The sequence below is a fragment of the Salmo salar genome, chromosome ssa10 (genome assembly GCF_905237065.1).
Source record: "Salmo salar chromosome ssa10, Ssal_v3.1, whole genome shotgun sequence".
Classification (NCBI taxonomy): domain Eukaryota; kingdom Metazoa; phylum Chordata; class Actinopteri; order Salmoniformes; family Salmonidae; genus Salmo; species Salmo salar.
In genome coordinates, this window is record NC_059451.1 from 115,453,106 (window position 1) to 115,471,285 (window position 18,180).

Here is an 18,180-nt window from a genome sequence, read left to right on the forward strand (position 1 = left end):
TAAACTATTCACGTAATATACTTATGTAAACTATTCATATAAACGACTCATGTAAATTATGTATGCACACTATTTATGTCAACTATTTATGTAAACCACTTATGTAAACTATTTATGTAAACTATTTATGTAAACTATTTATGTAAACTAACAAAAAATCCACAAATTCTAAGGGAGGCAGTCTTAGTTGATCTTTCCCTTGGGTAGGCCTATAGCAGTTTTATCCAGCCCCCAAATTCTCTGTCTCATTTAACAACCCACTGGGCACAGCACACACTGTTTGAATCAACATTGTTTGCACATCGTTTCAATGAAATGACATTAAACCAATGTGGAATAGACGTTGAATTGTGCCCAGTGGAAATGTAAAAGAGTAAAGTTGAATTTGGCCACTCATTCTCTTATACGCTGTGTGACTCCAGTCTTTTAGAATGTGGGTTTACAGTTTTGATTTTCCTGTTTTAATCCCATGGTGTGACTCACCTGAAAGGGAGGCCTCGTCACACACACAGACAAGGGGAGAAGAGTTCACCACACATTTTGTCACGGCTGTTTGAATGAGTGGACCAAGATGCAGCGTTTTCGTAGTTCCACATGTTTTATTAAATCAGTGAAACCGAATGCAACCATTAAACATTACAAGTATATACAAAACAACAAACCGTGATGCTGGAGGAACAATAACCTCACGAAGAACAATCACCCACCAACACCTGTGGGACAAACCTAAACTTAAATAGGACCTCCAATTAGAGACAACGACAACCTGCTGCCTCTAATTGGAGGTCATGTCAAATAACACCAACATAGAAATACAAACCTAGAACCAAAACATAGACATACAAAACCCAGACAAACACCCCCTGTCACGCCCTGACCTAATCTACCATAGAAAATAACACTCACTATGGTCAGGACGTGACACATTTAGCTCTGGGAAATCGAGTGGAACTCATGTCTCAGCATCATTATAGTCTCTCCCATTCATCCTCTCAGTCTTAAGGTACCATTATTGAGTTACCTTGTTTGTGATATAATAGAGTTCCTGAATTAAACTGTAATTGTCTAAAATACATAATAACATGTTACATTATGACGTCATACCTTAAAACAAAGCCATGGCTTCAGCACTTTAAAAGGACTCTTGTTCAATAGAGACTCAAGGCATGTGTCCGGGTACAATTCATTCATATTGAAAAGGTGAAAGGAGAATGCTGGGATGTTAGTCTGTCCTATGAGGAGCTACAACCACCAAATCTATAGACAATAAGGCACTGGAGCCAGACAGACAGACAGACAGACAGACAGACAGACAGACAGACAGACAGACAGACAGACAGACAGACAGACAGACAGACAGACAGACAGACAGACAGACAGACAGACAGACAGACAGACAGACAGACAGACAGACAGACAGACAGACAGACAGACAGACAGACAGACAGACAGACATAATCAGACCTGTGTGTGCCTGCTTTTGTGTGTGTATGCATTTTGCATGCAGACAGATGGACGGTAACAAGTAGTGTCGTCAGTGGTGTGCGTCAGTGAAGGGTCACTGTTGCCAGACAGACATTAGGGGCCAAGGCACCAAGAGCAGAGCAGCTCTTTACAAAGTCAACACACCTTGACCAATGCTGACAGAACCATGGTGTCTATAGATCATGCAGCTCAGACTATGCAAAAGCATATCCCCTGCTATGACTAGCTTGGGGATCCATTTCTCAGGACCTTTCTCAATATGCGTTATTTGATATTACAGTGATCTTTCATAATCAAGCAGAAACTGAAAGTGGAATTGTCATTAATATTATATTGTGGTGGTTGTGGTGGTGCTGGTGGTGGTGCTGGTGTTTGGGGTGGTGGTTGGGCTGGTGGTTGTGGTTGGGGTGGTGGTGGCGGTTGGTGTGGTTGGGGTAGTGGTGGTGGTTGGGGTGGTTGTGTTGTTGGTTGGGGTGGTGGTTGTGGTTGTAGTGGTGCTAGTGCTGGTGCTTGGCGTGGTGGTTGGGGTGGTGGTGGTGGTTGGGGTGGTGTTGGTAGTTTTGGTTGTGGTGGTGCTGGTTGTGGTGGTTGGGTGGTTGTGGTGGGGGTTGAGGTGGTGGTGGATGTGGTTAAGGTGGTGGTGGTTGGAGTGGTGGTGGTTGGAGTGGTGGTGGATGGGGTGGTGGTGGTGTTTGGGGTGGTGGTAGTGGTGGTTGGGGTGGTGGTGGTAGTGGTTGAGGTGGTGGTGGATGGGGTGGTGGTTGGGGTCGTGAGGGTTGGGGTGCTGTGGTGGTGGTTGGGGTGGTGGTGGTTGGGATGGTGGTGGTAGTGGTTGGGGTAGTGGTGGTTGGGATGGTGGTGGTAGTGGTTGAGGTGGTGGTGGTGGTGGTTGGGATGGTGGTGGTAGTGGTTGAGGTGGTGGTGGTGGTGGTGGTTGGGATGGTGGTGGTAGTGGTTGAGGTGGTGGTGGTGGTGGTGGTTGGGATGGTGGTGGTAGTGGTTGAGGTGGTGGTGGTGGTGGTTGGGTTGGTGGTTGTGGTGTTGGTGGTTAGGGTGGTTGGGGTGGTGTTTTGGGTGGTTAGGGTTGTGGTGGTGCTGGTGTTGGTGGTTAGTTTGGTTGAGGTGGTGGTTGGAGTGGTGCTGGTGTTTGGGGTGGTGGTGGTGGTGTTAGTGGTGGTGGTTGGGGCGTTTGAGGTGGTGGTTGTGGTGGTTGGGGTGGTATTGGTGGTGATTGGGGTGGTGCTGGTAGTGATGGTTGTTGTGGTGCTGGTTGGGATGGTGCTGGTAGTGGTGGTCTGGGTGGTGGTGTAGGTGATTGGGTGGTTGAGGTGGTGGTGGTAGTGGTTGGGGTGGTTGGGTGGTTGTGGTGGTGGTGGTTGGGTGGTAGTGGTTGAGGTGGTTGGGTGGTTGTGGTGGTGGTGGTTGTGGTGGTTTGTTGGTGGTGGATGTGGTTGGGGCGGTGGTGGTTGTGGTCTTTGAGGTGGTGGTTGAGGTGGTGGTGGTTGTTGGGGTGGTGGTGGTAGTGGTGGTCTGGGTGGTGGTGTAGGTTATTGGGTGGTTGAGGTGGTGGTGGTGGTAGTGGTTGGGGTGGTTGGGTGGTTGTGGTGGTGGTGGTTGGGTGGTAGTGGTTGAGGTGGTTGGGTGGTTGTGGTGGTGGTGGTTGTGGTGGTTTGTTGGTGGTGGATGTGGTTGGGGCGGTGGTGGTTGTGGTCTTTGAGGTGGTGGTTGAGGTGGTGGTGGTTGTTGGGGTGGTGGTGGTAGTGGTGGTCTGGGTGGTGGTGTAGGTTATTGGGTGGTTGAGGTGGTGGTGGTGGTGGTGATGGGGTGGTGGTGGTGGTTGTTGGGGTGGTGGTTGGGGTAGTTGAGGTGGTGGTGCTGGTGTTTGTGCTTGTGCTTGTGCTGGTGTTCTCGGGGGTGGTTGGGGTGGTTGAGGTGGTGGTTTGGGTGGTTGAGGTGGTGCTGATGGTGGTGGTTGGGGTGATGGTTGTGGCTGGGTTGGTGGTTGTGTTGGTGCTGGTGTTTGGGGTGGTGTTGGTGTACCATGGTGGTGGTGGACTGGGGAGAGAGAAAATTAGAGCTTGTTTCTTCGTGTGCAGCGGCGGTTGGTAATTCTGTCTAGGCCAGCCAGTTAAATTCACACAGCAGGGCAGGTGTCCTGGGGGTTTCTGGGTAATTGCTGGCGTTTCATGAAGGGCAAATGGAATGTTTACACTACCCTCGGGTCACTAGCGTTATGAGAGAGCAGTGCAAACACATACACGCGTCAGCGTCAATAGAGCCACTTTCTCTCCAAAAGCTCAAGAAGATTTGCAAATGGGGCCCACTCTGTTTTTGTTGTCCGTCTCTGAAAGCTAATTAGCCTTTCACCGTATCCCATTTAAGACCTTCAGTACATTTCCACATTTGTAAGGCTTGTAGAGGCTTTCATAGCTGCTGAGTCGGCCTACTGTATATGAAAGGGTGTCATGTTAACAGCAAAGAAGAATCAATTTACTATGTCTGCCTGGCTAGGCTGTTAATCATGTAAATGACCAGGATCAACTAATCAACATCCTGGTCATAAGATGAGAGCTCCTGTTTTTGAATCAACTTTACAATTCAGGTTTGGAATGTTATGACCCCAGGAAGATTAGCTGTCATCAATGGTGTCAGCTAATGGGGATCCTAATAAAATGAAATAATACATTATATACTTGATAACTAACTGTTATTGCTGTTGTTTTGTCATGTTCCTTCCCAGCATGCCCTGTGGCTGTTGACTTTGACCCCTGATGACACCCCAGGCTCTGGGTTCAGTCTGTGGTGAACCGTGGGTCTCTGAGGGGAAGGCACACCTCCCTGCTCTTGCTCCCTGGCTGGAAACTACCCAGACACCCCTAGGGCATGTTGGAGACAAACTACCCGCCACGACAAAACCAATACTGGGTTCGTAGCCCAAGCCATACCTCAATGCAGAAACCACAAGCCCTAGACCTACCCATCAGAGAGACTGTTGAGGCTTGTGGGAAACACAGTAATGTCATTGTTGTGTGACTTTTGATTTGTTGAGTTTAGGGGGATGTTATTTGTGTGAGTAATGGTAAATGCTGGGACACAAAATAAATACTGTATGCAGTGTCTTCAGAAAGTATTCATACCACTTGACGTAATCCACATTTTGTTGTGTTACAGCCTGAATTCAAATTGAATACTGAATTTTTTTTATCTTGAATTTTTTCTGTTTTTTGTAGTCCACCTTTGGCCAATTCAATTGTTTGGACATGAGTTATAAAGAAAAACACCTGTCTAAATATGGTCCAGCAGTTGACAGTGCATGTCAGGGCAGAAACTATACCTTGAAGTCCAAGGAATTGTCCTTAGATCTCTGGGGAAGGGTATAAAACTATTTATAGAGTCTCCATCATTGGGATATTGAAAAAATATGAAACTACCCAGACTCTGCCTAGAGCTGGCCGTACAACCGAACTGAGCAACTGGGCAAGAAGGACCTTTGTCAGGGAGGTAACCACTCTGACAGAACTAAGGGTTTCCTTGGCTGAGATGGGAGAACCTGCCAGAAGGACAACAGTCTTTACAGCACTTCACCAATCTGGGATTTATGGGAGAGTGGCCAGATGGAAGCCACTCCTGAGAAAAAGGCACATGACAGCACGACTGGAGTTTGCAAAATGACACGTGGAAGACTCTGAGATGATAAGGCAAAAGATTATGTGGTCTGATGAGACAAACACTGAACTCTTTGGCCTGAATGCAAAGTGCTATATCTGGAGAAAACCAGGCACAGCTCATCACGTTGTCTAACACCATCCCTACCGTGAAACATGGTGGTGGCAGCATTATGCTATGGGGATGCTTTTCAGCAGCAGGGACTGGGACACTGGTAAGGATAGAGGGAACAATGAATGGGGCCAAATACAGGCAAATTCTTGATGAGAATCTGCTTCAGAGTGCAAACGACCTTAGACTGGGGCAAAGATTTACGTTTCAACAGGACAATGACCCGAAGCATACAGCCAAAGCAACGCTGGAATGGCTTCAGAACAAGAATGTGAAAATCCTTGAGTGGCCCAGCCAAAACCCAGAATTGAATCCCATTAAAAATCTGTGGAAATACTTGAAAATTGCTGTTCACCCCCACTTCCTATCTAACTTAACAGAGTTTGAGAAAATCTGCAAGGAATTATGGGAGAAAATACCCAAATACAGATGTGCAAAGCTGATACAGACATACCCAAGACGACTCAAAGCTGTAATCACTTCCAAAGGTGCTTCTATAAAGAATTGACTCACGGGTGTGAATACTTTCTTAAATTAGATATTTCTGTATTTCATTTTCAATCAATTTTCAAAATAAAATACAATTATGGGGTATTGTGTGTAGATGGATGAGACAAAATATCAAATGAATCCATTTTGAATTCAGGCTGTAACACAACAAATGTGGAATAAGTCAAGTGGTATGAATGCGTTCTGTAGAACACATGCCTCTTCTTCTTCCTCTTCTTCTTCTTCAAACCCTTCCCTTCCTGCTGGGCCGCTGAACTCCTGTCAGTTTCAGATGCCTGCAGGCTGCAGTATATTCCCATCAACAGAACCAAAGGCCTCTTTTTCTGACATGTACAATGGAGCTATAACTCTGAGAAAGCCTCTCCTCTGTTGATGGATTTTCTATGAGTAGTATTACAGTAGTAATATTACAGTATTAGTATTACAGTAGTAGTATTACAGTAGTAGCATTACAGTATTAGTATTACAGTTGTAGTATTACAGTAGTAGTATTACAGTAGTAAAATTACAGTAGTAGTATTACAGTAGCAATATTACATGCATGCTTGTGAGGCCTTACAGCCTTTTAGAATTAAAAAGTTATTTGTTTTTTTAATAAAATGTAGGCAATGAATTGAATGTTTCTACCCAAGCTTCAGACCTATTTGTAGAGTGTTAGAATGATCTTGTTTCCTGCACTGAGTTGCTGTTCTTGGCAGTAAACAACTCACAGCGTCCAAACTAAAGTCTGTGTGGTCGTAATCTTTTCCCCTCACTCCAAATTGGCTTTTGCATCAGCTTCAGTCTCAGTCTAAGCAAGCCCTCAGAGACTCCACTGAATGTTTTAAATGTTGTTTTGGATGAAAATAAGAGAATACCCCCTCTTTAACATTTCAGCAACTGCTCTCTAACGGCGTTCACTTCGCTGTGGGTACTTTCCGTTTCAGACAATAAAACAGTCCCTCTATTACGGCTGGGTTAATCTCGTAATGGTGCCCATGTGTTGTGGTTGACTGGTACATTATCCGGGTGTCTGGGATATAATGGTGGTGCATCCACCCTCAGATGAATGACATTTTGTTGAGAATATTCAATGCTCTCCTCTGTCTGTGTGTGTCTTTCTATCAACCTCCCAGTGTGATGTCATAGCCCAATATGGTCTGGGTTACCGTAACGATAAGGAGAGAGATTAGATATATTTCCCCCCCCATTAAGATATCTAGGGCTAGGGGAAGTGTGATGGTACTATACAGTAGCAACCAGCACAAGGCAGGGATTGCGTGTTGATGAAAGCCCCTCTTGTTAGTTGGCTTTTCCAGCAGTCTGATTGCGAAGTCCATGGTTACCTCCCAAATGGCACCCTTAGGGCTCTGGTCAGAAGTAGTGCATCAAATAGGTAATAGGGTGCCATTTTGGGCGCAGCCCATGCTCCACAGATCCCTGGTAGGATAGGAGCGCTACTTCCCACCACAACAAAGAGAAGAACCATGGGAGGGTCCCCCTTGCTTCCAGGGCAATACTCAGGGTGCTCTACCGAGCCAGAGCCAGACATCCGCTGGAAACGGAGCTGTGAATCATATCAAGATCCTGATCCTGTGAGAGGGGAATGGAATGGATTTCAGCTTTTCCTCATCGAGACCTTCCAATGTTGAAAGAGAGAGAGAGAGAGAGAGAGAGAGATTGAGACAGAGAGAGAGTGACACAGAGAGAGAGAGAGAGAGAGAAAGCGAGAGAGCAAGAGAGAGAGACAAAGAGAGAGAGAGACAGCGAGACAGAGCGAGAAAGAGAGAGAGCAAGAGAGAGAGAAAGAGAGAGAGAGAAAGAGAGAGAGATGTGACAGAGAGAGAGTGAGAGAGAGAGAAAGAGAGAGAGAGAGAAAGAGAGAGAGAGAAAGTGAGAGAGCGAGAGAGAGAGAGAAAGAGAGAGAGAGACAGTGAGACAGAGAGAGAAAGAGAGGGAGCAAGAGAGAGAGAAAGAGAGAGAGATGTGACAGAGAGAGAGCGAGAGAGAGAGAGAGAGAGAGAGATGAAATACTGAGCTCTGTTTGTAGGCTACCTCCTCCATAGAGAGACACATACAGGTCACAGTAGACTTCTTGAACAGTGGCCCCCAGTAATCCGCTGATAGAACAAAAGAGAGTATATATTTCTCTCTCTGTGAATCAGACCTGTGAATCAGACCATCTAGTGGAAAAAAATGTATGTCCAACAAAGAGAGCCATAGCAGCTACAATGTTGCTGTAAGATTGTTAGACTCTTGAACAGTGGCCTTCGGTAACCTGCAGAGAGTATTATTTCACTTCTGCTGCGTTAATCATGAGACCAGCTAGAGAAAAACGGAAGAGGGAGAGTTGTTTTGAAACCCGGCCCGCGTCAGGGTTGTCCGTGTGGCGCCCGAAACTCACCCCCCACCTGCTGTCAGTACAGGCTTACAGCACATCTCTCTGGCATGGAGGTGACTACTGTGATCCCTGTTCCCATAGGGGCGTCCCCAGGCCCAGGGGCATGGTAGATACCGACATGGATGTTTATATAGGGGCCAAACCAGGCCATGGTAGGCTACAGACACACATTTTTAGTCACAGCATAGAGATAAGGAGAAGAAGAGTCTACCATGTCTGGCCCTCTCTATGCCGTAAGTGACCACCTTATGCTTGATTAAAATGTCCGGTGTTTCCAGATTTCTATGAAACATGACCTATAATTAATTAAAATATGAGTAAATAGTTTTCCTTTCAAAAAACGGTAATTAAGTATGTTTAAAAGCAGCTTTTCTGTGTTGGAATGGTGTGGGTGTACCTCAACAACAGAATGGTGTGGGTGTACCCCAACAAAAGAATGGTGTAGGTGTACCCCAACAACAGAATGGTGTAGGTGTACCCCAACAACAGAATGGTGTAGGTGTACCCCAACAACAGAATGGTGTGGGTGTACCCCAACAACAGAATGGTGTAGGTGTACCCCAACAACAGAATGGTGTAGGTGTACCCCAACAACAGAATGGTGTAGGTGTACCCCAACAACAGAATGGTGTAGGTGTACCCCAACAACAGAATGGTGTAGGTGTACCCCAACAACAGAATGGTGTGGGTGTACCCCAACAACAAAATGGTGTAGGTGTACCCCAACAACAGAATGGTGTAGGTGTACCCCAACAACAGAATGGTGTAGGTGTACCCCAACAACAGAATGGTGTAGGTGTACCCCAACAACAGAATGGTGTAGGTGTACCCCAAGAACAGAATGGTGTAGGTGTACCCCAAGAACAGAATGGTGTGGGTGTACCCCAACAACAGAATGGTGTGGGTGTACCCCAACAACAGAATGGTGTGGGTGTACCCCAACAACAGAATGGTGTGGGTGTACCCCAACAACAGAATGGTGTGGGTGTACCCCAACAACAGAATGGTGTGGGTGTACCCCAACAACAGTTGTTGGGGTTACCCACACCATTCTGTTGTTGGGGTACACCCACACCATTCTGTTGAGAAGCTGCTTTTTAACATAACTAATTACCATTTTTTGGAAGGAAAACTATTTCACTGATTGTAATGAATTATAGATCATATTTCATAGAAATCTGGAAACACCAGACAGTTACTTTAATCAACAGTTATGTGGTCATTTGTTTGTTGTTTTTCTCTGCATTGTTAGGAATGGCCTGTAAGGAAGCATTTCACTGTTTGTCTACACCTGTTGTTTACGAATCATGTTCCGAATTAAAATTAGATTTGATTGGCCTGCTCATCTCCTCTAGACCACTGATTGGCCTACTCAACCTCCTCTAGAGCAGGGGTTCCCAAACTTTTTCACTCAGGCCTCCCTTTCAAGCATTGGGGTACCCCCCCCCCACACACACACATCTATTTATTTTTTACATTTACATTTTTACATTTACGTCATTTAGCAGACGCTCTTATCCAGAGCGACTTACAAATTGGTGAAATCACCTTATGATATCCAGTGGAACAACCACTTTACAATAGTACATCTGTATCTTTTTTTTTTGGGGGGGGGGGGGGTTAGAAGGATTACTATATCCTATCCCAGGTATTCCTTAGAGAGGTGGGGTTTCAGGTGTCTACGGAAGGTGGTGATTGACTCCGCTGTCCTGGCGTCGTGAGGGACTTTGTTCCACCATTGGGGTGCCAGGGCAGCGAACAGTTTTGACGGGGCTGAGCGGGAACTGTGCTTCCGCAGAGGTAGGGGTCCAGCAGGCCAGAGGTGGATGAACGCAGTGCCCTTGTTTGGATGTAGGGCCTGATCAGAGCCTGAAGGTACGGAGGTGCCGTTCCCCTCACAGCTCCGTAGGCAAGCACCATGGTCTTGTAGCAAATGCGAGCTTCAACTGGAAGCCAGTGGAGTGTGCAGAGGAGCGGGGTGACGTGAGAGAACTTGGGAAGGTTGACCACCAGACGGGCTGCGGCGTTCTGGATTAGTTGTAGGGGTTTAATGGCACAGGCAGGGAGCCCAGCCAGCAGCGAGTTGCAGTAATCCAGACGGGAGATGACAAGTGCCTGGATTAGGACCTGCGCCGCTTCCTGTGTAAGGCAGGGTCGTACTCTGCGAATGTTGTAGAGCATGAACCTACAGGATCGGGTCACCGCCTTAATGTTAGCAGAGAACGACAGGGTGTTGTCCAGGGTCACGCCAAGGCTCTTAGCACTCTGGGAGGAGGACACAATGGAGTTGTCAACCGTGATGGTGAGATCATGGAACGGGCAGTCCTTCCCCGGGAGGAAGACCAGCTCCGTCTTGCCGAGGTTCAGCTTGAGGTGGTGATCCGTCATCCACACTGATATGTCTGCCAGACATGCAGAGATGCGATTCGCCACCTGGTTATCAGAAGGGGGAAAAGAGAAGATTAATTGTGTGTCGTCTGCGTAGCAATGATAGGAGAGACCATGTGAGGATATGACAGAGCCAAGTGACTTGGTGTATAGCGAGAATAGGAGAGGGCCTAGAAGTGAGCCCTGGGGGACACCAGTGGTGAGAGCACGTGGTGCGGAGATGGATTCACGCCACGCCACCTGGTAGGAGCGACCTGTCAGGTAGGACGCAATCCAAGAGTGAGCCGCGCCGGAGATACCCAACTCGGAGAGGGTGGAGAGGAGGATCTGATGGTTCACAGTATCAAAGGCAGCAGATAGGTCTAGAAGGATGAGAGCAGAGGAGAGAGAGTTAGCTTTAGCAGTGCGGAGAGCCTCCGTGAAACAGAGAAGAGCAGTCTCAGTTGAATGACCAGCCTTGAAACCTGACTGATTTGGATCGAGAAGGTAATTCTGAGAGAGATAGCAGGAGAGCTGGCCAAGGACGGCACGTTCAAGAGTTTTGGAGAGAAAAGAAAGAAGGGATACTGGTCTGTAGTTGTTGACATCGGAGGGATCGAGTGTAGGTTTTTTGAGAAGGGGTGCAACTCTCGCTCTCTTGAAGATGGAAGGGACGTAGCCAGCGGTGAAGGATGAGTTGATGAGCGAGGTGAGGTAAGGGAGAAGGTCTCCGGAAATGGTCTGGAGAAGAGAGGAGGGGATAGGGTCAAGCGGGCAGGTTGTTGGGCGGCCGGCCATCACAAGACGCAAGATTTCATCTGGGGAGAGAGGGGAGAAAGAGGTCAAAGCATAGGGTAGGACAATGTGAGCAGGACCAGCGGTGTAGTTTGACTTAACAAACGAGGATCGGATGTCGTCGACCTTCTTTTCAAAATGGTTGACGAAGTAATCCGCAGAGAGGGAGGAGGGGGGAGGAGGATTCAGGAGGGAGGAGAAGGTGGCAAAGAGCTTCCTAGGGTTAGAGGCAGATGCTTGGAAGTTAGAGTGGTAGAAAGTGGCTTTAGCAGCAGAAACAGAGGAGGAAAATGTAGAGAGGAGGGAGTGAAAAGATGCCAGGTCCGCTGGGAGGCTAGTTTTCCTCCATTTCCGCTCGGCTGCCCGGATCCCTGTTCTGTGAGCTCGCAATGAGTCGTCAAGCCACGGAGCAGGAGGGGAGGACCGAGCCAGTCGGGAGGATAGGGGACATAGAGAGTCAAAGGATGCAGAAAGGGAGGAGAGGAGGGTTGAGGAGGCAGAATCAGGAGATTGGTTGGAGAAGGCTTGAGCAGAGGGAAGAGATGATAGGATGGAAGAGGAGAGAGTAGCAGGAGAGAGAGAGCGAAGGTTGCGACGGCGCAATACCATCTGAGTAGGGGCAGAGTGAGTAGTGTTGGAGGAGAGCGAGAGAGAAAAGGATACAAGGTAGTGATCGGAGACTTGGAGGGGAGTTGCAGTGAGATTAGTAGAAGAACAGCATCTAGTGAAGATGAGGTCAAGCGTATTGCCTGCCTTGTGAGTAGGGGGGGACGGTGAGAGGGTGAGGTCAAAAGAGGAGAGGAGTGGAAAGAAGGAGGCAGAGAGAAATGAGTCAAAGGTAGACGTAGGGAGGTTAAAGTCACCCAGAACTGTGAGGGGTGAGCCATCCTCAGGAAAGGAACTTATCAAGGCGTCAAGCTCATTGATGAACTCTCCAAGGGAACCTGGAGGGCGATAAATGGTAAGGATGTTAAGCTTGAATGGGCTAGTGATTGTGCCAGCATGGAATTCAAATGAGGAGATAGACAGATGGGTCAGGGGAGAAAGAGAGAATGAGGATTCCAATTCCACCACCCCGCTGACCAGATGCTCTCGGGGTGTGCGAGAACACGTGGTCGGACGAGGAGAGAGCAGTAGGAGTAGCAGTGTTTTCTGTGATAATCCATGTTTCCGTCAGCGCCAAGAAGTCGAGGGACTGGAGGGTAGCATAGGCTGAGATGAACTCTGCCTTGTTGGCCGCAGACCGGCAGTTCCAGAGGCTGCCGGAGACCTGGAACTCCATGTGGGTTGTGCGCGCTGGGACCACCAGGTTAGAGTGGCAGCGGCCACGCGATGTGAAGCGTTTGTATGGCCTGTGCAGAGAGGAGAGAACAGGGATAGACCGACACATAGTTGATAGGCTACAGGAGAGGCTACGCTAATGCAAAGGAGATTGGCATTAAAATTAACTAAACAACTGGGGAAGCGAGTGAGCAGGGCCTCCCTCACTAACAATTCACTGAAACACTAAAACGCTAAAATATAACTTTTCTAGCTACCACTAGAAATTAAAATTGATGTAAACTACAGTGGTTCAATGTTTCCAGGAATAGGCTCAAACTTAGTTTATTCCGCTAGATAACTTGGTACAGTATTCTTTCGTGAAATCCCACCTAGTGCACAGTGTCCTATGACGCCGTAGCTAACTAGCTAACTAGCATGCTAGCATCCTATAATGACACGGTTAGCACCAATACTTGGTAACAACAAGCTACCAATGGATCATTCGTGTCCGTGTCTAGTTCATAACGCAGAAGTAATTAAACGTTGGCTAGCTAACACAAAGTAGTCCTGCTAGCTACACAAGTGGCCTACACATCTCGAATGTTGAGAAAGTTAAGCTTACGTTGCAAAAATCTTATTGACTAAAATGATACAGCTAGCTGGTATGGTTAGCTAGCTAGCAGTGGGCACGTTGTAGACTATGTTAGAAAATGTAGCTGGCTAGCTAACCTCGATAGTTACTCTGTACTACGCCTTTATCTTGATACGAAGACAACTATGTAGCTAGCTAACATTACACTAGTCAAATCGTTCCGTTGTAATGTATATAGTTTCTACAGTACTGCTAATTGGTAAAGTTGGCTAGCTAGCAGTGGTGTTATGGTGTTGACGCCGTTTCGAAAACGGCGCGAACCAACGAATACAGCAGGCTAGCTAACCTTGTTAGTTCCTCAGAGCTACACCTTTATCCTTGATACAAAGACAACATATACAACTATGTAGCTAGCTAACAATACACTAATCAAATCGTTCCAATGTAATGTAATGAAATGTAATATTACCCGCGGAGTGAGGTGCAGCACGACCACTCACTCCAGCATCCGGACTGCTGAATCTGAAGGGCTCATTGAGATGTGAAATCTCTTTTTCAAGAGCGTCCTGGCCAAGATAGTCAGCACCAAGTCATTACACAATTACAGACAGACAACATTAACAACTACAGGTAATCTAGTAAAAAAAACATAGAATTCACAAGAGTATAACAAAATCATAAAACAGCAATTTAAAAACATTGACAGGTCAGGGAATCAGCCTCAAAATCCTTCATCAATGATTTAAAAACACCAATCGGGACAAGTTCTTCCAGTTTAAAAGTATTTTGTAAGGCGTTCCAAGCCGATGGTGCAAAGTACATAAAAGCCTTTTTACCAAATTCAGTACGGACATTTGGTACAGTTAGCAGGATAAAGTCCTGTGGATGAAGAGAGTACCCACCACATTTCTGATCAATAAAAATGCCCAAATAAAATGATAGTGAACCAAAAATGGCTTTGTAAATAAAGGTATACCAGTGACTGAGCCTACGAGTGACTAGGGAAGGCCAGCTAACCCTGGTATATAAAGTGCAGCAGAAGCACTTTCTGAGGGCACAAGCACTGTTCATGACACAAGCTGTTCACACCCCTCTTGTTGGCAGAGAGGTTCAAAGCTTTCGCAGGTTTAAAGCTTATTTCCTGCAATTCTACACATTTCGTCATGGGGTGCAGAGAACATTTTGCAGTTTAAAAGCTAATTTTCTTGCAATTCTATACATGTATCCATGTCTAATGTGTATTCATGTGATATTTGAGTGACTCAAACATTACAACAATATCTATGGGCTAAAAAAACTAGCTAAAAACCGTGACATGGGCTAGTTGATCTGGACATTTCTTATAAGTTATAAATAGGCAGCGGTCCCCAACCCCCGCGGGGTAGCGGTCCCCATTTGGTACCGGGCCGCAGAGAAAGAATAAATAACTTACATTATTTCCGTTTCATTTATTATCTGAGTCTGAACGATGTTTTATTTTGAAAAATGAACGCGGAGCACAGACACCTTCTCTTATACACAGAAATAAGATGGTTATCCCGAGGGAGATCGCTGGACAGAGTGTTTGAATTACGAGAGCCGCTGCAGAGATTTCTCTTAGAAAAAAAGTCACCGCTGGCAGCACATTTCAGTGACGAGGAATGGGTCGCAAAACCCGCTTACTTGTGCGACATATTCAACCTGCTCAATGAACTCAATCGGTCACTTCAGGGGAAAATGACAACTGTCTTCAAGTTGGCAGATAAAGTAGCTGCATTTAAAGCCAAACTGGATTTGTGGGGACGGCGCGTGAACAGAGGTATATTTGACATGTTTCAAACATTCGCGGGGATTTTGGAAGAGACTGAGCCCGAGCCTTCATTGTCCCAGCTGGTGCACGATCACCTTGCTTTTAAAAGAGTTTGAGCGCTACTTCCCAACCACAAAAGACCCACGAACTGCCAAGGAATGGATCCGCGACCCATTTGTCAACAAACCAGGTGAATCCAGCATATCTATGCAAGAAGAAGATCAACTGCTGGAGATCGCAAGTCACGGCGGCCTTAAAAGTATGTTCGAGACAACAACTCTGCCGGTGTTCTGGATTAAAGCCACGGCAGAATACCCTGAGATCGCCACAACAGCATTGAAAACCCTGTTGCCATTTCCGACATCCTATTTGTGTGAAGCGGGATTTTCTGCAGTGACAGCAACCAAAACAAAATGACGGAGTAGACTGGACATAAGCAACACACTTCGGGTGTCATTGTCTCCCATTACCCCTAGATGGGACCGTCTCGTTGCAGAGAAACAAGCTCAGGGCTCCCACTGATTTAGCGTTATGGTGAATTGTATTTTTCATGCACTTTATATTTGTTTTTGTGTTGTATCTTATTTTTAAGGCATGTTTAAATGTTACCATAGCGACCAGAGAGTGTTAGGGGGCATAGAGGATGTTACTCATGTTATGTTGTTGGTGCGATGTTACGAGGACGCTGCTAATAAAGTTGCATACGAGTACACAGTGGATTCACGTTTATTATTATATTTAAAAAATACCACAGTTTTCATGCTGGTCGTATCATTTCATTTTGTGTATTTATCCGCCACACCTTAAAGGCCGGTCCGTGAAAATATTGTCTGACATTAAACCAGTCCATGGCCCAAAAAAGGTTGGGGACCGCTGCTCTAAGGTATGCAATGACTGACATGACAGTAGGAAAACTGATGATGCGCTACCCAATTTTGAAATTGCACCTTATGCATTCTACTATTACAACTTTCAAGATCAAGTTGAAAGCCGGACTGGGTTCCTTAAAAAAAAGAAATGTCCCCCCTGCCGACCCCTGAGTTTGGGAAACTGCTCTAGACCGCTGATTGGCCAGCTCATCCTCCTCTAGACCACTGATTGGCCAGCTCATCCTCTAGACCGCTGATTGGCCAGCTCATCCTCCTCTAGACCACTGATTGGCCAGCTCATCCTCTAGACCACTGATTGGCCAGCTCATCCTCCTCTAGACCACTGATTGGCCAGCTCATCCTCTAGACCGCTGATTGGCCAGCTCATCCTCCTCTAGACCACTGATTGGCCAGCTCATCCTCTAGACCGCTGATTAGCCAGCTCATCCTCCTCTAGACCACTGATTGGCCAGCTCATCCTCTAGACCGCTGATTAGCCAGCTCATCCTCCTCTAGACCACTGATTGGCCAGCTCATCCTCTAGACCGCTGATTGGCCAGCTCATCCTCCTCTAGACCGCTGATTGGCCAACTCATCCTCCTCTAGACTGCTGATTGGCCAACTCATCCTCCTCTAGACCACAGATTAGCCAACTCATCCTCCTCTAGTTGCTGATTGGCCAGCTCATCCTCCTCTAGACCGCTGATTGGCCAACTCATCCTCCTCTAGACTGCTGATTGGCCAACTCATCCTCCTCTAGACCACAGATTAGCCAACTCATCCTCCTCTAGTTGCTGATTGGCCAGCTCATCCTCAGGAGTATGACATCATCGTCTATGAGTAAATAGCAAGCATTTTGTAAATGTTCTGATCAGATACAAGTTTGGGGTGGGTTTTTTCAAGTGTTTTTTCTCCAATTTATACTTTGGCCACAAATACAATTATAGGACGAGTCAACAACATTATTTGGGTATGAGTTATCAGAATATGAACTTTTAAGTGAGATTTTCACTGGACAGCTACATTGATGTAATTTTGTTTATCTCTTTGTTCATTTTTGGGGTTTATTCTAAGATTGTTTCGCTAAACAATCAAGTTTTTTGACTGAGATAAGGTAAAAACCCAAATGTATTCACATGCATCGAACATCACCTCAATTGACAGCAATGGATGATCAGCAATGCATGGCTCTGAAGAACTCTTCTAAGGAACTCATGTTCTCTCTAAGACTCAGGTCAGAATGGGACATTCAGTACTTTTACCTGGCATTCATCTTACCCATGTTAGCAGTAGGAGGTATGCTGTAGGATAAATGTACTGTTCAATACACAGACAGGCAGTCCAGAGCATAGAAATATAATTACTGGAATGGACATTTCCATTTAAGTCAATGTTATGTGATGGGCTTTGTCCATTCTAATTCTATTTCTATGTGACCATGATGGCAGAGTTAGTTGGTTAGCCCTGTGGTGTGGGAAGTTCAGCCAAGCCAACCCTAGTTCCTGTAAGTGCTGTGATGGTGATGACACATTAGGCTGCAGTACATTCAGCTCAACCATCTGGAGATCTAACTGCAGGCCAAACACAGGCAGGAGAGATGGACGGACGTGCACCAGCATGCCAACTGTTTCCATGACCACCCAGAGTCAGTCTGTCAGATGAGAGAATGTCATTGCCGGGCAGGATACTGATGATCAACGGTTAAGACCATCTGAGGGATCATTCGTATGTATGATACATGGAAAAAGGGAGCAAGCCAAGACAAAGCATTGACGTGATAGATGCCAGACAACTTCACGAATAAGAATATCCAGGACTGAAAAGCACTTTGAATGAAGAAGAGAATTTCCCTTGAACAATATTTTTAGTCAAGGTCTAGATTTAGGCCTAATCTGAGTCCGGGAAAACAGCCAAAAATCTGAACAACCTAGTTGAAATTGGGATTAGATAAATTAATCTGTAAATTGGGTAATGTCCAGGAAATGAATGAAAATCGTCTGTGTCACCTCCCTCCATACAGTTCCTGTGATCAGGAATGCTTGTTCACTTCCTTACCTTCTGTACTTCTATTTAATTAAAGGGCTGTGATGTTTGACTTGTTTACAGCACTAACAGACCAGTGAAGTCCCACATGTGGTCCAAACACCTTGTTGAGACAGTCATCTAACTATCTTACTGCAGTACAGTTTCACCAGTGTGTGTGTGTTTGTGTGTGTCCAAGATAAATTGTGATTTGTCTGCTATGTGAAGGATTAGGAAACACGTGTCCACTAAAGTTTCCCCTCATCCGTCTGCTTGCTCACCTCTGTCCCACATCGCTTTACCCTTCATGTTGCATAGAGAGAGAAAGTAC

The 18,180-nt window shown here is 46.3% G+C and overlaps 1 pseudogene; it reads right to left on the reverse strand.

The window, feature by feature from the left end:
- The window catches only part of LOC123724586 (mucin-2-like), a 138,630-nt pseudogene extending 132,559 nt beyond the window's left edge, over positions 1 to 6,071 (reverse strand).
- Between the last annotated feature and the right edge of the window lie 12,109 nt (positions 6,072 to 18,180).